Source organism: Rhinolophus sinicus, linkage group LG06 (assembly GCF_036562045.2).
Source record: "Rhinolophus sinicus isolate RSC01 linkage group LG06, ASM3656204v1, whole genome shotgun sequence".
In the NCBI taxonomy this organism is placed as follows: domain Eukaryota; kingdom Metazoa; phylum Chordata; class Mammalia; order Chiroptera; family Rhinolophidae; genus Rhinolophus; species Rhinolophus sinicus.
Genome location: NC_133756.1, coordinates 88,774,875 through 88,793,008, shown reverse-complemented (window position 1 = coordinate 88,793,008; position 18,134 = coordinate 88,774,875). Strand labels below are relative to the sequence as shown.

At 41.2% G+C, this 18,134-nt stretch overlaps 1 long non-coding RNA gene across 1 annotated transcript in view; it reads left to right on the top strand.

The window, feature by feature from the left end:
• The window catches only part of LOC141572188 (uncharacterized), a 289,511-nt gene that overhangs the window by 205,267 nt on the left and 66,110 nt on the right, over positions 1-18,134 (top strand). Inside the window, exons 5-6 of the long non-coding RNA XR_012497402.1 lie at positions 6,092-6,204; positions 6,923-7,061. This is a non-coding gene — a long non-coding RNA (uncharacterized LOC141572188). The remainder of the gene's footprint in view (positions 1-6,091; positions 6,205-6,922; positions 7,062-18,134) is intronic.

The window sequence follows — 18,134 nt, the reverse complement described above, 5'->3', positions numbered from 1 at the left end:
AAATTCATGGTCCTTTAACTTTTCCCATAGTGAGTGAGGGATTAAAAACTCTTCTATCTAATTGCCAAACCTATGCTTTTGACCTCCATGCTTATTGTTTCCCAAAACAGGGGACAGGACTTTACATTTCACAATAAGATATAAAGTTTCTGGGAGAGGGCAAAACCTTAGTATAGTACAATGCAGCTCCTTTGAAGACAATTCAGCTTTAAAGGGGGGAGGATTTAGGCAAAAGTGGAGGAAGGCTAGGGGAGAGATGCTATGGGATAGGAGTAGGAAATTGAAAGTTTCCTGTATTCATTTCCTAACAAAGTAGCTAAGTACCACAAACTGGGTGGCAGATATTTATTGTTGTACAGTTCTGGAGTCCAGAAGTTCTAAGAGGAAAGTGTCAGCAGGGTTGGTTCCTTCTGAGGTCTCTGAGGAAGAATCTGGTCCATGTCTCTCTTCTAGCTCCCAGCAGACGCAGGCATTTGTTCCTTGGCTTGTAGATGGTGTTCTCACTGTGTCTTTTCATTTCGTCTCTCTCTATGCATGCCTATGCCCCAATTTCTCTTTTATAAGGACACCAGTCATATTGGATTAGGGACCCACCTACTCTAGTATGGCCTCATCTTAACTAATCACATCCATAGCAACCTTATTTTCAAATAAGGTCAGGTTCTGAGGTACTGGGGGTTAGATCTTCAACATTTGAAAGGGACACAATTTAACCCCTAACAGTCCCGAGTGAGGGACCCTCACACCTCTTTATCACTGGAGTATCTGCTGCCAGAGCTTCACCAATAGCTGCCTGGAAAGGCAAGTGACCCAACCCAGGAGACATAAGGGGTTGCGGATGCCTAGCGGGGTGGATTCTGACCTGTGAGAGACATAGAATTGGAGATCTCTCACCACCCTATGGCCTTGGAAGCACCACAAGTCATTGAAGAATCACATGGTTCCAAAAGCCAGGTCAGTGTGTGCACCTGGAGAATAAAACAGAATCACACAAGCTTCCCCAATCTCCCGCATCCTACCCACTAGGCGCTTCCTCCCTCCCCTGCTCCCCCTGCTTTGTTACCTTACCCTCCTGCATAAAGCCACAGTGCATAAACTTCTGCCTCAGGCTCTGTTTCCTACAGGAACCCAGGACCAGTAGCCTGAACTGCAGGGGAAAAGGCACTTTTAATCTAAAATAGTTTCCTGTTTTTTTATAGCCATTTGGTGTCTTTTTAAACGTCCCTATCCCACCCTCTACCCTTCTTAGACATGGCATCTTATTCCAAAAATAATTACTTTTACATTTTATTAGACAATTCACTGAGTAGAAAATTGAAGCTAACAATATTCAGGCAACGCATTAATACCCATGGGAGAGCTTTTTTAATGTTCTCATTATACACTTTCTGACGACAATCTTCTATCGTACTTCCCAATGGTGGCATTATTTTGAAACCACAGTTAGTAGAGACAAAGAAGTGAAAAAAAATCTTTTTTAGCTGGTTTGTGCACTTTCATTTCCTTCTCAACTTTCATCTCTCAGACACCTACCAAATACTTAAGGGACATAGGACAAATCACGTAAAGAGAAATGTGGCTGATCTCTTTGGGCTCAAAGCATTTCATAGAAACTGGGTATGTGCCAAAACAGTTGCAGTTACTCTCTGACAGGTTAACTTTGTAAAAGTGCAGTATGTGTATCCCTTTCATGCCCAGGCAGTAGGGCCAGGACTCTGACAGATAGGGGTTTCTATCTGTTGGGCAGGATGGTGTGCGGGACTTAACCATCAGATCTGAACTCTCATTTCGCCGTATGTGATATGACTACAGCCAACCACTTCGTCTCTGGCCTCGGGTTCTTCATCCTGTCAGGCGGGGTGGAAAGGTGTACATGGCCTGTAAGGCACTTTCTAGCACTAATATTCTGCAATTTTTGATTCACATCCATTATGAACAGTCAAATCACTGATCTACTGAGTGAGAAGAGGCAATCATTTCTATTTTACGTGTAACTAGATCTCCAGCTTGCAACATTTCTAATAGTAGATTTGTTAAAACCAGCAGGGAAATTCTTATTGTCTAACTTGGTATGAACAGCCAGTTTAGCCAGAGGGGGTCCTCTACATGGAGATGAATTGTCTCTTATAAAGCTATAAAGATGGCAGAACTGGACTAGTAACAAGTAAGAATCAGCCAGATATCACAAGAGTTATAACATGAGAAGGAGGCCATTTCAGCCAGGGAGTTTTGCCAGGCGTGTGCTGGAGCTAAAAGAATCAACCCCAAGTTGCTTCAGGATTGGAGAACATCTGCGTGCTTGGTACCCAGGCAGCCAAGGAGTATGGCACCAGATGTGCACAAGAAAGACATACATCCCTCCCTGAGACACCCAGAGGCCTTCTGAGGATGGAGAGAGGAGCTGAGGGGGCTCTCTGAAACACACTGCACCATTTAAAAAACACTCTTAATTGTTTAGATTGAACTAAACTTAAACCCCTCTGGACACTTATTTAACTTTCTCTTTTCTGCTTGCCATCAGATGAGGCCTGTTAATGGCAACTCGATTAGCTATAGACCAAATACATTGCATTTTACTTGTACATCTAAGTTGTGCTGTAAGTCTTATGAGCTCTAAACCTGAGGAAACTCACCATATATAATGGAGATAAAGACAGTGGATATTCTGCAAGAAGCAGGTGAATAGCCATGACTCCTTTTAGACCTTCCAGTGTCTCAAGGTTCATCTAAAGGACAAAGTTTAAAAAGATTGGTACTAAGGGCTCGTAGCCACATGGCCTCTCGTGTCGATCTGAGTTCCCTTACCTACTAGCTATACGGCCACAGGTGCGCCACCTAACCTCTCTGGCATGATTATTGTGAGGCTTATATGAGAGAACGGATGTATTTAAAAGGCAAGCAGAAGGCGATATATACACCCCACACAGGGGTGCTACATAAATAAGGTGGGTGACAGCATCACTTTGGAAATTACGGGAAATGCCATGGTTGGTGCTTCCTTAAATTAACATTTTATTCACTTTGGACCTTACCCGTTCCTAAGTGATATAACCAAATAGCTAAAACTATGGGAAAATCAACTTGCTTTCATTCAAATATCTCAGTGTTTTGTCCTCAAAAAGAGGTTTTCATTTTGCAAAAAAATATGAATCCCACTATGTTAAATTTACAATAGGCAAATATTCCTGGAGCCTAAGCAAATGGGAAGGTTTGAAAATAATTTCCCTGTCACTTTCCTTCATGCTTTATCTCTTTGCAATAGTGTGTGAAATGGTAGTCTTGAACACCACCATTGCAATCTAATTTCTTCCTTAGCAGAATCGTTCTCACACCTTCAGTCACAAAATTTTTCAAGAGATACTCAGTCTACCAGTAAAAAATTCTCATTGTTCAGGCACTATGGCGATACTTAGGTAAAGCAAAAAATTGTATTTCAAAGTAATTTCCCAATACTCGAGGGGGTGCCTTGCTATGGTGGATAGTACCCATGGGAATGGTAGCAGTCTTGGCCTGGCTCTTTCCTTAGCATGTGGTCAACTGCAACTACCTCCATTCTCCTCATTTATAAAATGGACTGTTATATCAACTCCCCAGACATTTCTGACTTTTTCCTATCACAGGTAATATTTAAGAAAGGAAGTTATAAATTGTAAAGCTTTGTTCACTTTTATTGTATGGGCCGTGGTGATTGTCATCAGCAGTGCATGATTCCTCAACACTGTTGCTCGTTAGTATCTGTAATGAATTTCTCAGTGAATGCACATATCCCAGGGACTGTTCTGTCCTATACAGTTCAGGCATGATTATTTAAGACAGGGATCAACCAGCAGCCAGTCCCTGTCCTTGACCATCACCACATCTGCCTGGACCTACATACCTTAAAGTGAGTGCAAACAGAGGGGGACCCAGAAAGCATCAGCACAGGAGATTGTAGTTTTGGACAGAGACAGGGTTCTGTACTACCTGCCATCCTCAGCATTGCTCTTTGCAGGTGACCTGGCAACATGTTTCCTTACGCTGTAACTAGGCAGAAGATGCCTTTATTAAACTTAGTTTGTATACTGAAAGCTATACACAATAACAAAAAAGAAACCAAACAAATCTTACCTCTGAACCTATGCCGCTACATCCTTCCTGGCCACCTCATCTGGTGAGGGGACACTGTGAGAAAGTGCTAATATTGAGCCACCAGCCTGGACCAGACTTCTACTCCTTGAGATAAGGCCCTTAGTGCACTCATAGCCTTCCCTTTTTTAAGTGACACATAGTGAAGAATGAGTGTGCAGTTCTCTCATAAATTTTAACTTAAAACTGATAAAAAAAAAAAAAAAAAAAGACTGGTGCCACAATAAGTTGATTGAGCATTTATTCAGAAAATCATGGATAGTATAAGAGAAATAAGAGACAGAAATCAAACCATCTCTTTTACTTACTGACATATTAGGTAAAAGATGCTTTAAGGATTGTGTTAGTAGATTTTTTACAGACTTTCTTTTAATCTTAGCTTCTTCTTTCCTCCCATTTTTTTTTTTTTTTTAAGTGAAGTAAGGGGTAGAGTCAGGAACTGGTGGGCTGAGATCTCCTGCTCCACTGACCTTCCAGGGAAAGTCAGAGAAGATGGAGAGCAGGCTGACCTGCAGACCACAAGAAAGTCTTACTGTCCTCAGCCTGCACATGAGTGAATTTGTAGGAGGAGGCAATGGGAGATCTCTGGCTTAACTCAAAGGACGGAGCTTTGACTAAGGCTTAAAAAAGTGAATTCTCTGTCTGTTGCACAAGATATCTTTTCCCACTCCCTCCCAGAAAAGAAGGAGGCTAGGCAGAGTTGGTTGGCTAGGGGCAAGGATAGCTTTACTGGGGGAGATGGAAAGAGCAGATCTGCAAGTGTGGCCCTGATCCTGAGGTGTTTGGACTCAAAGGTCATATTAGGTCCTTACCTTTGCTTGTGTGGTTTTCTGGCATCTTGGAATTAGTAGCATCAATCTATTAGCACTGGAAAAGTCCCCAGAGGGATTAAAGGTCTCTGGACATCTTCATACCAGAGAAGATGTCCAGAGAGTTCCCTGTATTTCTACCCAATATTCCTCAACATTATTGCTAGTTAGTATCTATAATGACTTTCTCGGCGAATGAGAAATTCATTCTAGATATATTAATCATGCCTGGACTGTATTGGGTAGAAAAGTCCCTGAAATATGTGCATTGCCTGAGAAATTCATTATTGATACTGACTGGCAATAGCGTTGAGGCATCATGCACTGCCGTTGACTATCACCACGGTACAACAGGGAAATATTGGTTTGGTTCCTTATATTTCTACCCAATTCTCAACAGCAAAGTGTAGAAATTATACAACTCTTGACTTGGACTATATAACTATACTCCAATCATAAAAGGAGACTGCAAATGTCTCTGTGATGAATGTCACTGGATGGCAAGTAGATAGTCCAAAAACCAAAGGAGGAAGAATTGCAAGCCAAGGTGAATTTGAAATAGGACCTGACCACAGACTCTTGGCCTTCTGGCTCCCTCTACTTCCAGCCGGTTTCTCTCCTTCCCATATGTGTTTACTTCCCCATTAAGCTATGAGATTCTAGAGGGTAAGGACCATGCCCCAAATTGTATCATTAATATGTCTGTGAACTTTTGTAGTTGGGCTCCCTCACTAGAACCTCACCTCCAAAGGGACTCTGTCATACTCATGACTGCATTGCCCAGGGCTAAGCACATGGCTCTGCTCAACAGATATTTGTAAATGAATAAATTGATGCATTTATGACTTCTGGTATAGCAGAGCACCTGGAGTATAGTAGACCCTCTGTACAGTTAAACTGAACTTGGAAGCAATTCTCACTCCTTTGCATGACCTAGCTCTAGTTTGTGAACCAGAGAATGAGGCTAATTAGTGAAAGGACAATGGCTGAGGTGCCAGTCGCTGTTCTAAACAGATCAAAATGAAGTTTCTCCTAGGCCTTCACGCTGTTTTTCAAAATGTACTTTGACATCCTCAGAGCCTCTTTTCCTTTTACCATCACATTTATGTTAGATATAATAACCGACCACTCTTAAATCAATGTCCTTTTCCACGCAGATGGCTCTCTGTGTCATGCAATCAGGAGTCAGGAAGCCACCATCCACACAAATCACTTCTCTCTTTTCTTCAAAAGGAAATAATATTCATCACGATAAAATAACAACTACCAGGTTGGTTCTGTGCTTCTTTCCTATCTGTAAAATATATAAAATGGAGCAATCTCAGTGCAGGCATTTTAGGAGACAGATGAATTTCCCACTAAATCCTCAACTGAGATAAGTCAGTATGTAGATGCTATTCTCAATGACACCCATTATGTCTCAGGTACTTGTTGAAAATCTGGTTCAATAAATGACAAGAAAAAGGCTTAAGCCCTGTGATATCTCTAAGTAGTCTTCATCACTGTGTATCTGATGGCCTCATTTAATCTTCAATTTGAAAGGGCAGGTTGAAAAATTGCAGTAATCAGAGAGTATTTGAGCATAAATTTCCTTGAGAATCTCCTAAACTGCTATTTGACTAAAACCTAAAACCAGTCTTTTATTGAAAAAGGCTTTTATTAGTGGCTAGAAATATGCATCTGTAGAGGTTCTGATTAGAAAAGCAATAAATGAGAAGCCCTGAATGTCAATATATAATGTTCTCATTTATTTTTCTGGAAAGAAAAAAAATATGTACAAAGACTTATTGATCAAAGAGACAGCTGTCTGCTAATTGAACTTCTTAGTTCTCTAGAGAAAGAAACACATAGAGTTTGAAATGGAAGATAATGATAAAAGGGGACTTTTACCCTCAACTGACACAAATATTTCATACCTCAAAATAAAAATTTATTCAATTATTTCTTCTCATATAATTATCAACATCGCCTTTATTTTGCCTTTCAAGGGGTTCCTCAGAACAATACTTGCTCCATGGAGGAAGGCTCAATGCAGACTTAGATCACTCACAAATCCCCCAAGGCTTCCAGCTCCACGGAGGGATAGGAACTGACTGTGTCTTGTTCATCATTATATCCCAGCACCAGGTAGGATGTTTAGCACAAAGTGGGTGCAAATGACCAAATGAATGATTTTCCATATCTTTGTTCACACTCTTTCCACTGCCTGGAATAACCGCTTTTACCTTTGTACACGCCAAAATCAACCATTTCCTAACTTAAAACATACGTTTTCTGCCAATACTTTCTGGGCAAAATTCTATCTCCACTCATTGTAGCCTTATTATTAATTCATAGAGAACTCACTCTCTCCAAGTAATTTAGGCCTTGATTGTATTTACATTCAAACACTGTTTTCTAATTACTTTTCCTCAACTCAATCGCAAGTTCTCTGAAAACTGAAAGCATTTATTATTTTTCTTCCCTTACAGGGCCTAGCATAATGCCACAAGCTTTGTAGGCATATCATAAATAGTTAGTAACTTGGATTGTTAATGACAGCTACTCTTTAGACAAAAGACACCATCGGTGAAGTCTGGTAGTAAGTGGGCCATAACCTCTTTAACAAGACCCTCTCCCTCATCCTAGTCCACAAACCACTGCTCCCTCCACGCTCAGTCTTCTAAATCATAAGGTCCTGATGTTTTAGTACTGAATATCTAATTTTTGTTGACTTATTCTCAACTTCATCACCATATTCATGAGGTTGATGAGCCAACTCATCTGTACAGGATGTGTGCCAGGTGGGCTACGGATTCTAGTGGAAAGTTGTGCTAAAGTTACAGAACAATAAGAACGCAACTTCAAGTGCTCAGTAAGACACTCAAGCTCTGATAACACAAAGTGCCATTTATAGGAAAGTGATATTATTTTGTGTGAATGCAAATGTTTGAATATTTGTGAGAAAATGGAGTTATTCTAATTTTTCCTTGCAATTTAAATATTATGAGAGAAAATCTGACCCTACTCAGGGACCTGAGCAAGTTGAGTAAGTTTATTTCCATGACAGTTTGGTGGTGGTGGGGAGGTTGTCTTAGCCTGGGTTCTTCCCAGAGCAGAGCCTGAGAGATGCTCGTGTGCAGGTAGTTAACTTAGAAAATGATCTCAGGGAGCAGGACGGAGGGACAAAGGAGCAAAACACAGAAGGGAAGTCGATATTGAATTAGTCACCATTATTCTCAATCCCATGGGACATTCTGAGGAACCTACAATCACCCAGGAGATGGAAGGGGATGACAATTGTCCATTAGCGTCTGTCCCCTGTGTCTTCATACTTCCAGAGAAGCTCTGGGGCAGGTAGCAAGAATGAGGGGGCACAAGGTAGGTGCTGTCAGGTAGGGCCTACACAAAGCTGGTTGAAGCCTTCCTGAAAGTGGTTATCACATCAGGGCTAAGTTAGAAGAGGGGCTGAGAAGCTCTGAAACTCTACACAAAGATGGCTCTATTCAGGAACTATTCCCTTTAGTATTAACACTGCCAGTGGGTGGGAAGGACCCTGATGGTACAGAGGAGCCTGGCTTCTGACACTCTGACTGTCTTATGTTATGAAAGGCCTCAATCAGATACAACCCAGACACAGAGCTTGTTCAATTTTTTAATAAATTCAGTTTGTTATTACAAGCCTTTACCCCAAAAGCTAAGGCATCAGTCCAGCTTACAGAGGAGGTAATTCTGCATTGCTTAATAAGAAGTCTGACTCCCATGCAACTTTGACAGATTTATCACATCTCCTTGGAAACCATTCCAGTGTCAGTATCAGAACACCCAGGCACCCGACATCTCTCAGAGACAGGTGCTAACAAGGATAACATAGGACAGAAATCAAAGGCTGCTCTTCAAGTGACACTATACATACTTTACCCACTAAAAGTTTCAGTATTTATTGATTCCCCCCCCCCAAATTCATCTAGTTGCTGATTTGATTATGTCCTTCATCTACTCGAAATTGATTTAAAAAATCCATCTAGTCCTTTGACCCTGGGCAATCCCATGACAAGTTTATAATCAATATTTAAAGTAAAACAAATCCATCTCTCAGACCTGTAACTAGGAAAAATGATCATTGCCAAATGGCATCTACAGTTCATTATTCTTAATCACTCAATAGTAGCCAAGTGAGACCCAAGTGCAAAATATTAAAATTTTATGAACAGGCACTTCCTCTGTTAGTTTCCATCCTCAAATTTGAGGACAATTATACAGCAAAGCAAAAAAAGTGAAGACCATTACTCAAAGCCATTCCCAGCCAGAATGAGGTTAGTCACTTCCTTGAAATAACTCAATCAGAATACTAAGAGGTGATACTAAATTGTAAAAGCTCTAACCTACAGCAGTGATTGCTTTTCAGACTGAAGCACATGCTTTTCCCCACTGACAGGTAGTTCCTGCTTCTCTGGTTCTCTAGCTTTTCCTTTGATTTGGTGAATTGTCCCCATCACCGCCATGTTTTTCCAAGATGTTTTGTTTTTAGCCATTTGGTTTCTATTGTTTGCTTCCTTATGAACAAATAAGTCTGTATTTATTGGTTGCTGTTATTTCCTAAAGCAAAATCCAATAAAAATACTGAGAATTTTGTGTGGAAGGTAAGTAGGTATAAGAAGCTTACTGAGAAGCCACCTATGCTTCTAGAACATTGCTGGATTTGAAATTTAGTGTATGTCTGAAACAAGCTATTATTTTGTTTGTTTGTTTCTCGTACTCCCCCCGCCCCCCCAGAAAAAAATGTTTCTTAGCAAAAATGCAATAACACAAAGTGGCTACTATTTATGTGAAGTGCTGGGCTAAGGGCTATATTAGTATTCACTAATTTAATCTTCTCAACAACCCTGCCAGGTAAAGCTTGTCACTGTCTTTTTTTAAAAGAAGACTATTATTTTAGAGCAATTTAAATTTCACAACAAAACTGAGAGGAAAGTATAGACATTTCCCAAATACTCCCTGTCCCCACCCATGCACAGCCTCCCCCATTATTTGTATCTCTCACTAGAGGGGGGCATGTGTTACACCACAAACCTACACTGACACATCACAATCACCAAAGTCCATAATTTGCATTACTGGTCACTCTCAGTGTTGTACATTATGTGGGTTTTGACAAATGTGTAATGACATGCATCCATCGTTAGGGTATCACACAGAGCAGTTTCGCTGTCCTAGAAATGCTCTGTCCACCTATTCATTCTGCCCCTCATCCCCCCTCAGCCCGTGACAACCACTGATCTTTACTGTCGCCACAGTTTTGCCTTTTTCAGAATATCATGTAGCTGGAATCATGTAATGTGTAGTCTTTTCAGATTGGCTTCTTTCACTTAGTAATATGCATTTAAGTTTCCTTCATGTCTTCTCCTGGTTTGATACCTCATTTCTTTTTAGAACTGTGTTATATTTCATTGTATGGATGTACCACAGTTTACCCATTCACTTACTAAAGGACATTTTGATGGCTTCTAAGTTATGGCAATTATGAAAAACAGCTGTTGCAAACATTGGTGTGCAGGTTTTTGTGTGAAGATAAGTTTTCAACTCCTTTGGGTAAATACCAAGGAGTGCAATTGCTGGATTGAATGAAAAGATTATGTTTAGTTTTGTAAGAAATGGCCAAACTGTCTTCCACAGTGGCTGAACCATTTTGCATTCCCACCAGCAATGAGTGAGAGTTCCTGTTCTCCACATCTTTGCCAGCATTTAGTGTTTTCAGTGTTTGGGATTCTGGCCACTCTAAAAGGTGTGTAGTTGTATCTCATTGTTTTAATTTGAATTTCCCTGATGACATATGATATTGAGCATCTTTTCATATGCTCATTCGCCATCTGTAGATATTTTTTGGTGATTTATCTGTTAACATCTTTGGCCCATTATTGTCTTTTTAAAAACAAGCAACTCCAGGTTTATAGGAGTTAAGTCACTTGATCAATAGCTTATCTTTTACAGATCATCTGAATCTAAGATGTTTATCATTCCAAATTTCATACTCTTTCCACAAAATTTTAAAAAGTCAAAGAACTTTAAATAGGAAAAGGGAGAAAACAACAGCTACTTTCAGAATAACTATTTTTCAGTCCTCTTTGAATAGTTTTGGTGGAACCAACTGCAAAACACATTTTGCTCCAACAAATTTTCCCTTTAATTTAAAAATCTACATAATTCTTACTGTAGTATCTGTTGTTTTCATTTTTCTTTGGTCTTTTCCTGATGTTATGATGTCAGTCCATTTTCAAGGGTGTAGCTTTTGGGGGGAAAGAGACTATAAATAAGTTTGGGGAACATCTGTTCTCAGAGTGGACAAAACTTGGCCCATGTCAGTGAGCACTTGTATAAGTTGGGCACTGAGTGAGTGCTGAGAACTCCATGGGAGCAGCAAGGACACGACTCTGATTGCCCAGACTCAAGAGCCAGTGGGCTAAGTGAACATGCAGTTACGACACACTACGGTGAACACCCTGACAGAAGAAGTACAGGGCATTCTGGGATGCAGAGGAAGGTCACCTAACTGGCCTACTATGGGGAAGTGGAGCAGAAACTCTCTCTGGAGGATGTGGCATCTAAGCTAAGACTTAAAGAACAAACACAATTTTATTCAGTGAAGAAGAGACGAGATGTGGACGAGAGATTTTGGGGAATGGTATTTCAGGAAGAGGGTAGAACATGTGTAAAGACCCAGAGATGAGAGAGAGCAAACTAGGTTCTGCAAACAAGGCAAGGATATTTAATACACAGGGCAAAGACCTACTACCTAGGGCACAAAATCAAGAAAGAGCTCAGCTTACAAAAGCACCCAGCACAGCTGTGTGTCTGGTGGCTGGTCATGAGGCCCAAAGACTCTCTCTGCACACGTCAGATATCTGGAAACCAACAAAGCCATGGCAATCCTGACCAGTGTCAGCTACAACTAATCATGGATTATTCTGAGGCGTGTTAATTGGCTGTGGACCATTTTACTAGACGACGGCCAATAGGTGCACTTGAAAGTCCCTCCCATGGTCAAAATGAACTCAAAGTATATTTTTAGACCCAGCAGAGATAGCCTGAACTTCCTATATATGAAAAAAATAGAAGGGGAGCTGTTTTGCTCTCTTGATTTTCTATAAGGAATGTATATTTGAGGCTCAGGAGGAAACATGTTTTTTAGGCCTTTCTTTTGGGCAGTAAAAATCACTCCTTCCTAAATGTGGGTTGTAGAGTAAGGTGCTTAATGCTTCCAGTGGCAGCTTTGCAGGAACTACTACTAACTGAGGGAAGCCTTCTCTTGCCACTGTCTGATGACCTGGCTTATAAAATTAGACCCACACAATTACTTACATGTCAGCACATATATTTTGGGCAAAGAGTGGCCTGGGCATCTCAGTGTGCCCACTCAAGCTCCACATTGCACTTAAAAACACAAACCAAACCAAACAAACCTATAATACAAACAAACAAACAAACAAACAAAAATGCTTGTATTGCAAATATTTGCTTTTTTATATAAAATGGAATTTTCTAGATTGGCCAGTTGGCCCAATTTCTCCTGGCTATTAGTGGAACTTCATTTAACTTTGACCTGTTGTGTAGTGCCACATGACATAGAGTAAACATACAAACAAACAAACAAAACCCAAGAACTATCTTTAAGCACTTAAAATATGCTAGGGATTAAGCACTTTTATCTTCATTATGTCATTTAATCCTCACAATAACACCATGGAGTAGATATTATTTCCCCATTTTATAGAAGAGGAAGCTGAGGAACAGAGATCACGTGACTTCCCCTAGGTCACAGCTAGAGAGAGCCACAGGCAGGCAGGACCCAGAGCCCATCTGACTCCAAAGCCCATGTGCATTCTATTACATTATGCTGTCTCCAGAGGGGCAAAAGAGATTTTGGGGTCACATGAAACATAACACTTTAGGCGCAGTCACTTTGGGAAGACTTAGCATTGGCCTCTGTTGGCAAACTGATAAAGAAAGTGGAGGAAATTAGTCAGACAACTTAAGTAAAAAAAAAAAGAAAACGGGGAAAGTATCCTCCTGATGAGTGAAAATCCTGTTCCAACAACACATTCCTTAAAAAAGAAAGCATCTCATCCTGGAAATAGTTGCAACTGATGACCCACTTATTTCAAGGAATTTTCATTCTAACAGCACTTCAGTGAAACAGTAGTTGACAGTCATCAGAGTTTGAAGTAGTGCTGTTTCTGTGTCAGGAAGAAGGGTCTGAGCCCTCCATCAGGGCTTCAGGGAAGCTGTGAGGGGCAGTCAGGGAAGAAGGCTTCCTGCTGGCATGTGGGTCCAAGGCCCCTTTCTTCCTGCCAGAATAAACTGGGTGTATGCGATGTGACTTAAGGCATCAGAAGCTGGGCCAAAACATCTGGGATGTTTGGTCAATTCAAGGACAAAGGATTTCCCACAGCCATTTATTTGAACATGCTGGTCAATCAATTCAGCTAAAATGGCTGATCCCAGAAGTCCTACTTAAAAACAATGCCTAAGACAGAGCTGGAACTAGGAGGATCCCCAGTACCCAGTGCATTTAGGGCAAATCCACCTGCTCACCCAGCAAATGCAGATAAATCTGGATCCTGCTTTCTCTCCAACTTTCAGCCCTCTTCCTGCCTTCTGAATTCACTCTTTCTGTTCTGGGCAGTCCCTAGTTAGGACATGGGAACACTACCCAGCGTTAGTTAGCTTGTATCTTTACCAGATGGCTGGGACGGTAGGGCACTGTGGTCACAGTTGTGTTTTTCTTCTATACGCACAGTCCTAAGCAGTTAGCAGTACTTCTGCAGTGGTTCCTTTACATTAAAACCATCACGAGGACAGTTCAACATTTTATCCAATTTAAAGAATTGTCACATACTTTTGAAAAATAATAATTATCTTATTTTGCACAGATGGGACATAAACCACAAATGTGATAGTATTCATAGATTTTCCTTTTCCCTTTGGTCTTTATGTGTTGACCATCCCCCTCACCTTCACCCCCCAAATAGCTTCTTTTTTTTCATCACCACCTACTAATTGGTTTTTGTTAGTTCCACTGTCTTGTGGTACAATCTTTATCATTTTATTAGGTCCCTTAAAATGATGAGTTCATTCTGAGCACTTTAATTTATCTATTTAATCTATTTGTTTGTTTGTTTTTGCACCAGTACCGTACTGTTTTTGTTACTAGGGCTTGTAACATGATTATAGCTGACAGGGCAAGCTCTGTTTCATCTCTTTCATCTTCTTTTTATCCAAGTGGACTTAGCTATGTATGGAAGAATATATTCTTGCACATGCATTTTTCTCCATCTTTACTGAGGCATAATTGACAGTGAGCCGCTGGTTTGCTCAGTGGTTAGAGCACAGTGCTCATAATACCAAGGTTGCTGGTTCGATTCCCACATGGGCCAGTGAGCTGTGCCCTCTACAACTAGACTGAAAACAATGACTTGACTTGGAACTGAGCTGCGCCCCCCACAACTAGATTGAAAACAACGACGTGACATGGAGCTGATGGGTCCTAGAAAAACACACTGTTCCGGAATATTCCCCAATTTAAAAAAATATATATGTACGGTTCTCTCAAGTAGGTAGACTATATATGTGTGAATTTATTTCTGGGTTCTCTACTGGTCTATATGTCTGTTTTTATCCTAGTACAATAATGCTTTGATTACTCTAGCTTTGTAACATATTTTGAAATCAGGAAGTGAAATGCCTCTACCTTTGTTTTTCTTGATCAAATTGCTTTGGCTATTTGGGGTCTTTGGGGTTCCTTAACAATTTTAGGATAGTTTCTCTATTTCTGAGTAAAATTCCATTAGAATTTTGATAGGGATTGCATTTTATCTGTTGATCACTTCAGGTAATATGGACATTTTCACAATATTAATCTTCCAATCTATGGACACAAGATGATTTTCCACTTATCTGTGTCTTCTTTAATTTCCTTTATCAATGTTTTATAATTTACAGTGTACAAGTCTTTCAACTCTTTGGTTAAATTAATTTCTCAGTATTTTTTTTGTTCCTATTGTGAATGGAATTGTTTTCTTAATTTCCTTTTTAGCTAGCTCATTTGTATATAGAAATGTGACTTATTTTCCTGTGTCAATTTTGCATCCTGCAACTTTACTGAATTTGTTTAACTCTAATAGCTTTTCTTTCTTTCTTTTCTTTCTTTCTTTCTTTCTTTCTTTCTTTCTTTCTTTCTTTCTTTCTTTCTTTCTTTCTTTCTTTTTTTTTTTTTTTTGTGTGAGGTCCTTAGGTTTTTTACATATATGTCGTGCGGGGAGGCCTGCGAGGTCTCTGGTCCTGCTCCCCACATAAGAACGCAGGACATGGTGAGGCCAAAAAGGAACACCCATGGAGCCATAGATGGGGGAGTCATACCACTATATTCTCGCTGGTGGCTGGGTTGGAGAAACAGGAAACAGGAGCCATATAATTCTCAACCCTCATTGCTCCGCTTGCAGGCTCAGCCACCATCTTCTTGCCAGCGCCCATTTTTTCTGCTAGCCTAGCCACAGCAGTTATATTAGTGGCCAATGGCTCACTGGTTACAGCTGATGGCCATGCAATCACAGTTGATGGCCATTTACTACCTGAGCCAGCACCTGTCTATGTGAGGCCGAGAGCCTGGAAACTGCTTTTTGGGGTTCTGTCCCCACACTCCACCCCTACAGGCTCTCGCCTCACAATCTACGTGACAAGCATCTTCCGCGAGGGGCCCTGTGCGAGGAGCCTGGAGGTGAATGCAATATCCTGGACACAGCCAGGCTCTCTGGGCACAGCCAGGGTTTTTCAGGGCACCACCAGTACTTCTGGGCACAGCCAGACTTCCTGGGCTTCTTAGGGTACCACTAGTTTCCCCGGGTACAGCCAAGGTTTCTCAGGGCACTGCCATTCTCTCTCTGTGCACAGCCAGACTTCCTGGGCTCAGCCAGGGCTCTCAGGGCACTGCCACTCTCTCTGGGCCTCTCAGGGTACTGTGCCAGAACAACAGCGACTCACAATCAAGGTGCTTACATATTCCTAATGGTGGCCAGTCAAGACACAAAAGCAAATATCCCCCAGTTCCACTACATGGTGGTACGTTCCCAAACAGTCAAGCTGTCCATTAAATTAGCGATGGAAGGCAATTCCCCATAGTCCATAGTCATTCGCCAGGGCTGTCCTGGGGGTGAGGAATGACCTTGACCTCACCCTCATCTCCCATGGAGGACTCAGCAAGCCTTTCCTCCTGGGACAAGTCCCGCATCCGGGCTGCCTGAGCAGGAACTTCCCGGCCCACAGGGTCGCTACGACCTTTGCTTTCTCCAGCCTATGCTGGTTGGGGAACCGTCCACATCTTTCCACCCCTCCACGGGGGTCCACGGGGGTCCAGCTCTCCGGCAGCTGCTCCTCCTGGTCTTCCTCAGACTCACGCACAAACTGCTCCACCGCACTTCGGAGAGCTTTGGCCGGCACCATACCCTGCTGGCTGCGCCATTTGTCGTGCGGGGAGGCCTGCGAGGTCTCTGGTCCTGCTCCCCACATAAGAACGCAGGACATGGTGAGGCCAAAAAGGAACACCCATGGAGCCATAGATGGGGGAGTCATACCACTATATTCTCGCTGGTGGCTGGGTTGGAGAAACAGGAAACAGGAGCCATATAATTCTCAACCCTCATTGTTCCGCTTGCAGGCTCAGCCACCATCTTCTTGCCAGCCCCCATTTTTTCTGCTAGCCTAGCCACAGCAGTTATATTAGTGGCCAATGGCTCACTGGTTACAGCTGATGGCCATGCAATCATAGTTGATGGCCATTTACTACCTGAGCCAGCACCTGTCTATATGAGGCCAAGAGCCTGGAAACTGCTTTTTGGGGTTCTGTCCCCACATATAATATCATGTTATCTGCAAACAGAGATAATTTTGCTTCTTTTTTTGCAATTTCATTACCTTTCATTTCTTGTTCTTGCCTAATTGCTCTGACTGGGACTTGTATTACTATGTTGAGTAGAAGTGGGCATCCTCGCCTTGTATGTTCATGGTGGGGGGGCATGCTACGACTCTGGGGGTACAGCAGCATCACCTCTGAGCATCTCTATTAGCTGGAGTCAGAATCAGCAAAGACTACAGAGTGTCCCTCATGGCAAAAGCTACAGGTGCCCTTCATGGTGGCAGGAGCTACTAAGGTCCTCCTGCTCTCCTTTCCCTTGAGGTGCTACGTAGGTCATAGCCCAGGGGGTTCCTCTTGGGATGAGCTGTGCCAAGCTGGGGAATGGAGTGATACTGGCTAACTGCTTTCTATGGTTTTCTACGTGGCCATCCTTCGCTACTGTGCTCCATTAGGTTGCTGCAGCTGCTTAATGCTACTCTGGAGCTCTCCCATAGTGATTTTCAGCTGTGGGTAGTTGCTCCATTATTGTTTTTGTGGGAAGGGGAGAACCAAGACTGGGACCTCCTGATCTGTTATCGTCAGGTGTCACTGCATATGCAATAACGTTATCACAAAATTAATTAAAAATAATGTTATCAAATTTCTCCAAAACAAATCTACATGGAATTTAAACTGGTATTGCATTAAATTTATATTAAATGTATTGATTAATTTTGGCAAAAATTGACCATTTTTACAAAGCTAATTTGTCCCATCCAAGAGAATAAACTATCTCTCCATTTAATCAGATTTTTTTCTATCCTTTAACAGAATACAGAGGTTTTAGACATTCTTTATTAGATACTATATACTTTTTAAAAGATTTTTATTAAAGTAGGGTTAACATACAATATTATACTAGTTTCAGGTATACAACATAGTTATTCAACATTTATATACCTAAAGAAGTGAGTACCATGATAAATCCAGCAACTATTTGACACTACCACACTATCACAATAGTTTTTACTATATTCCCTATATGTACATTACATCTCCATGACTTGTTTTATACCTGGAAATTTGAACCTCTTATTCCTCTTTACCTTCCTCCCTTTTTAATTTTTAAAATGCAGTTGACATTTCATATTATTTTATATTAATTTCAGGTGTACAGCATAGTGATTAGACATTTATATAATTTAAGAAGTGATCACTCCAATAAATCTAGTACCCATCTGACACCATACGTAGTCATTACAATATAATTGACTATATTCCTTATGCTACATCCTACATTCTCATGACTATTTTGTAACTACAATTTGTGCTTC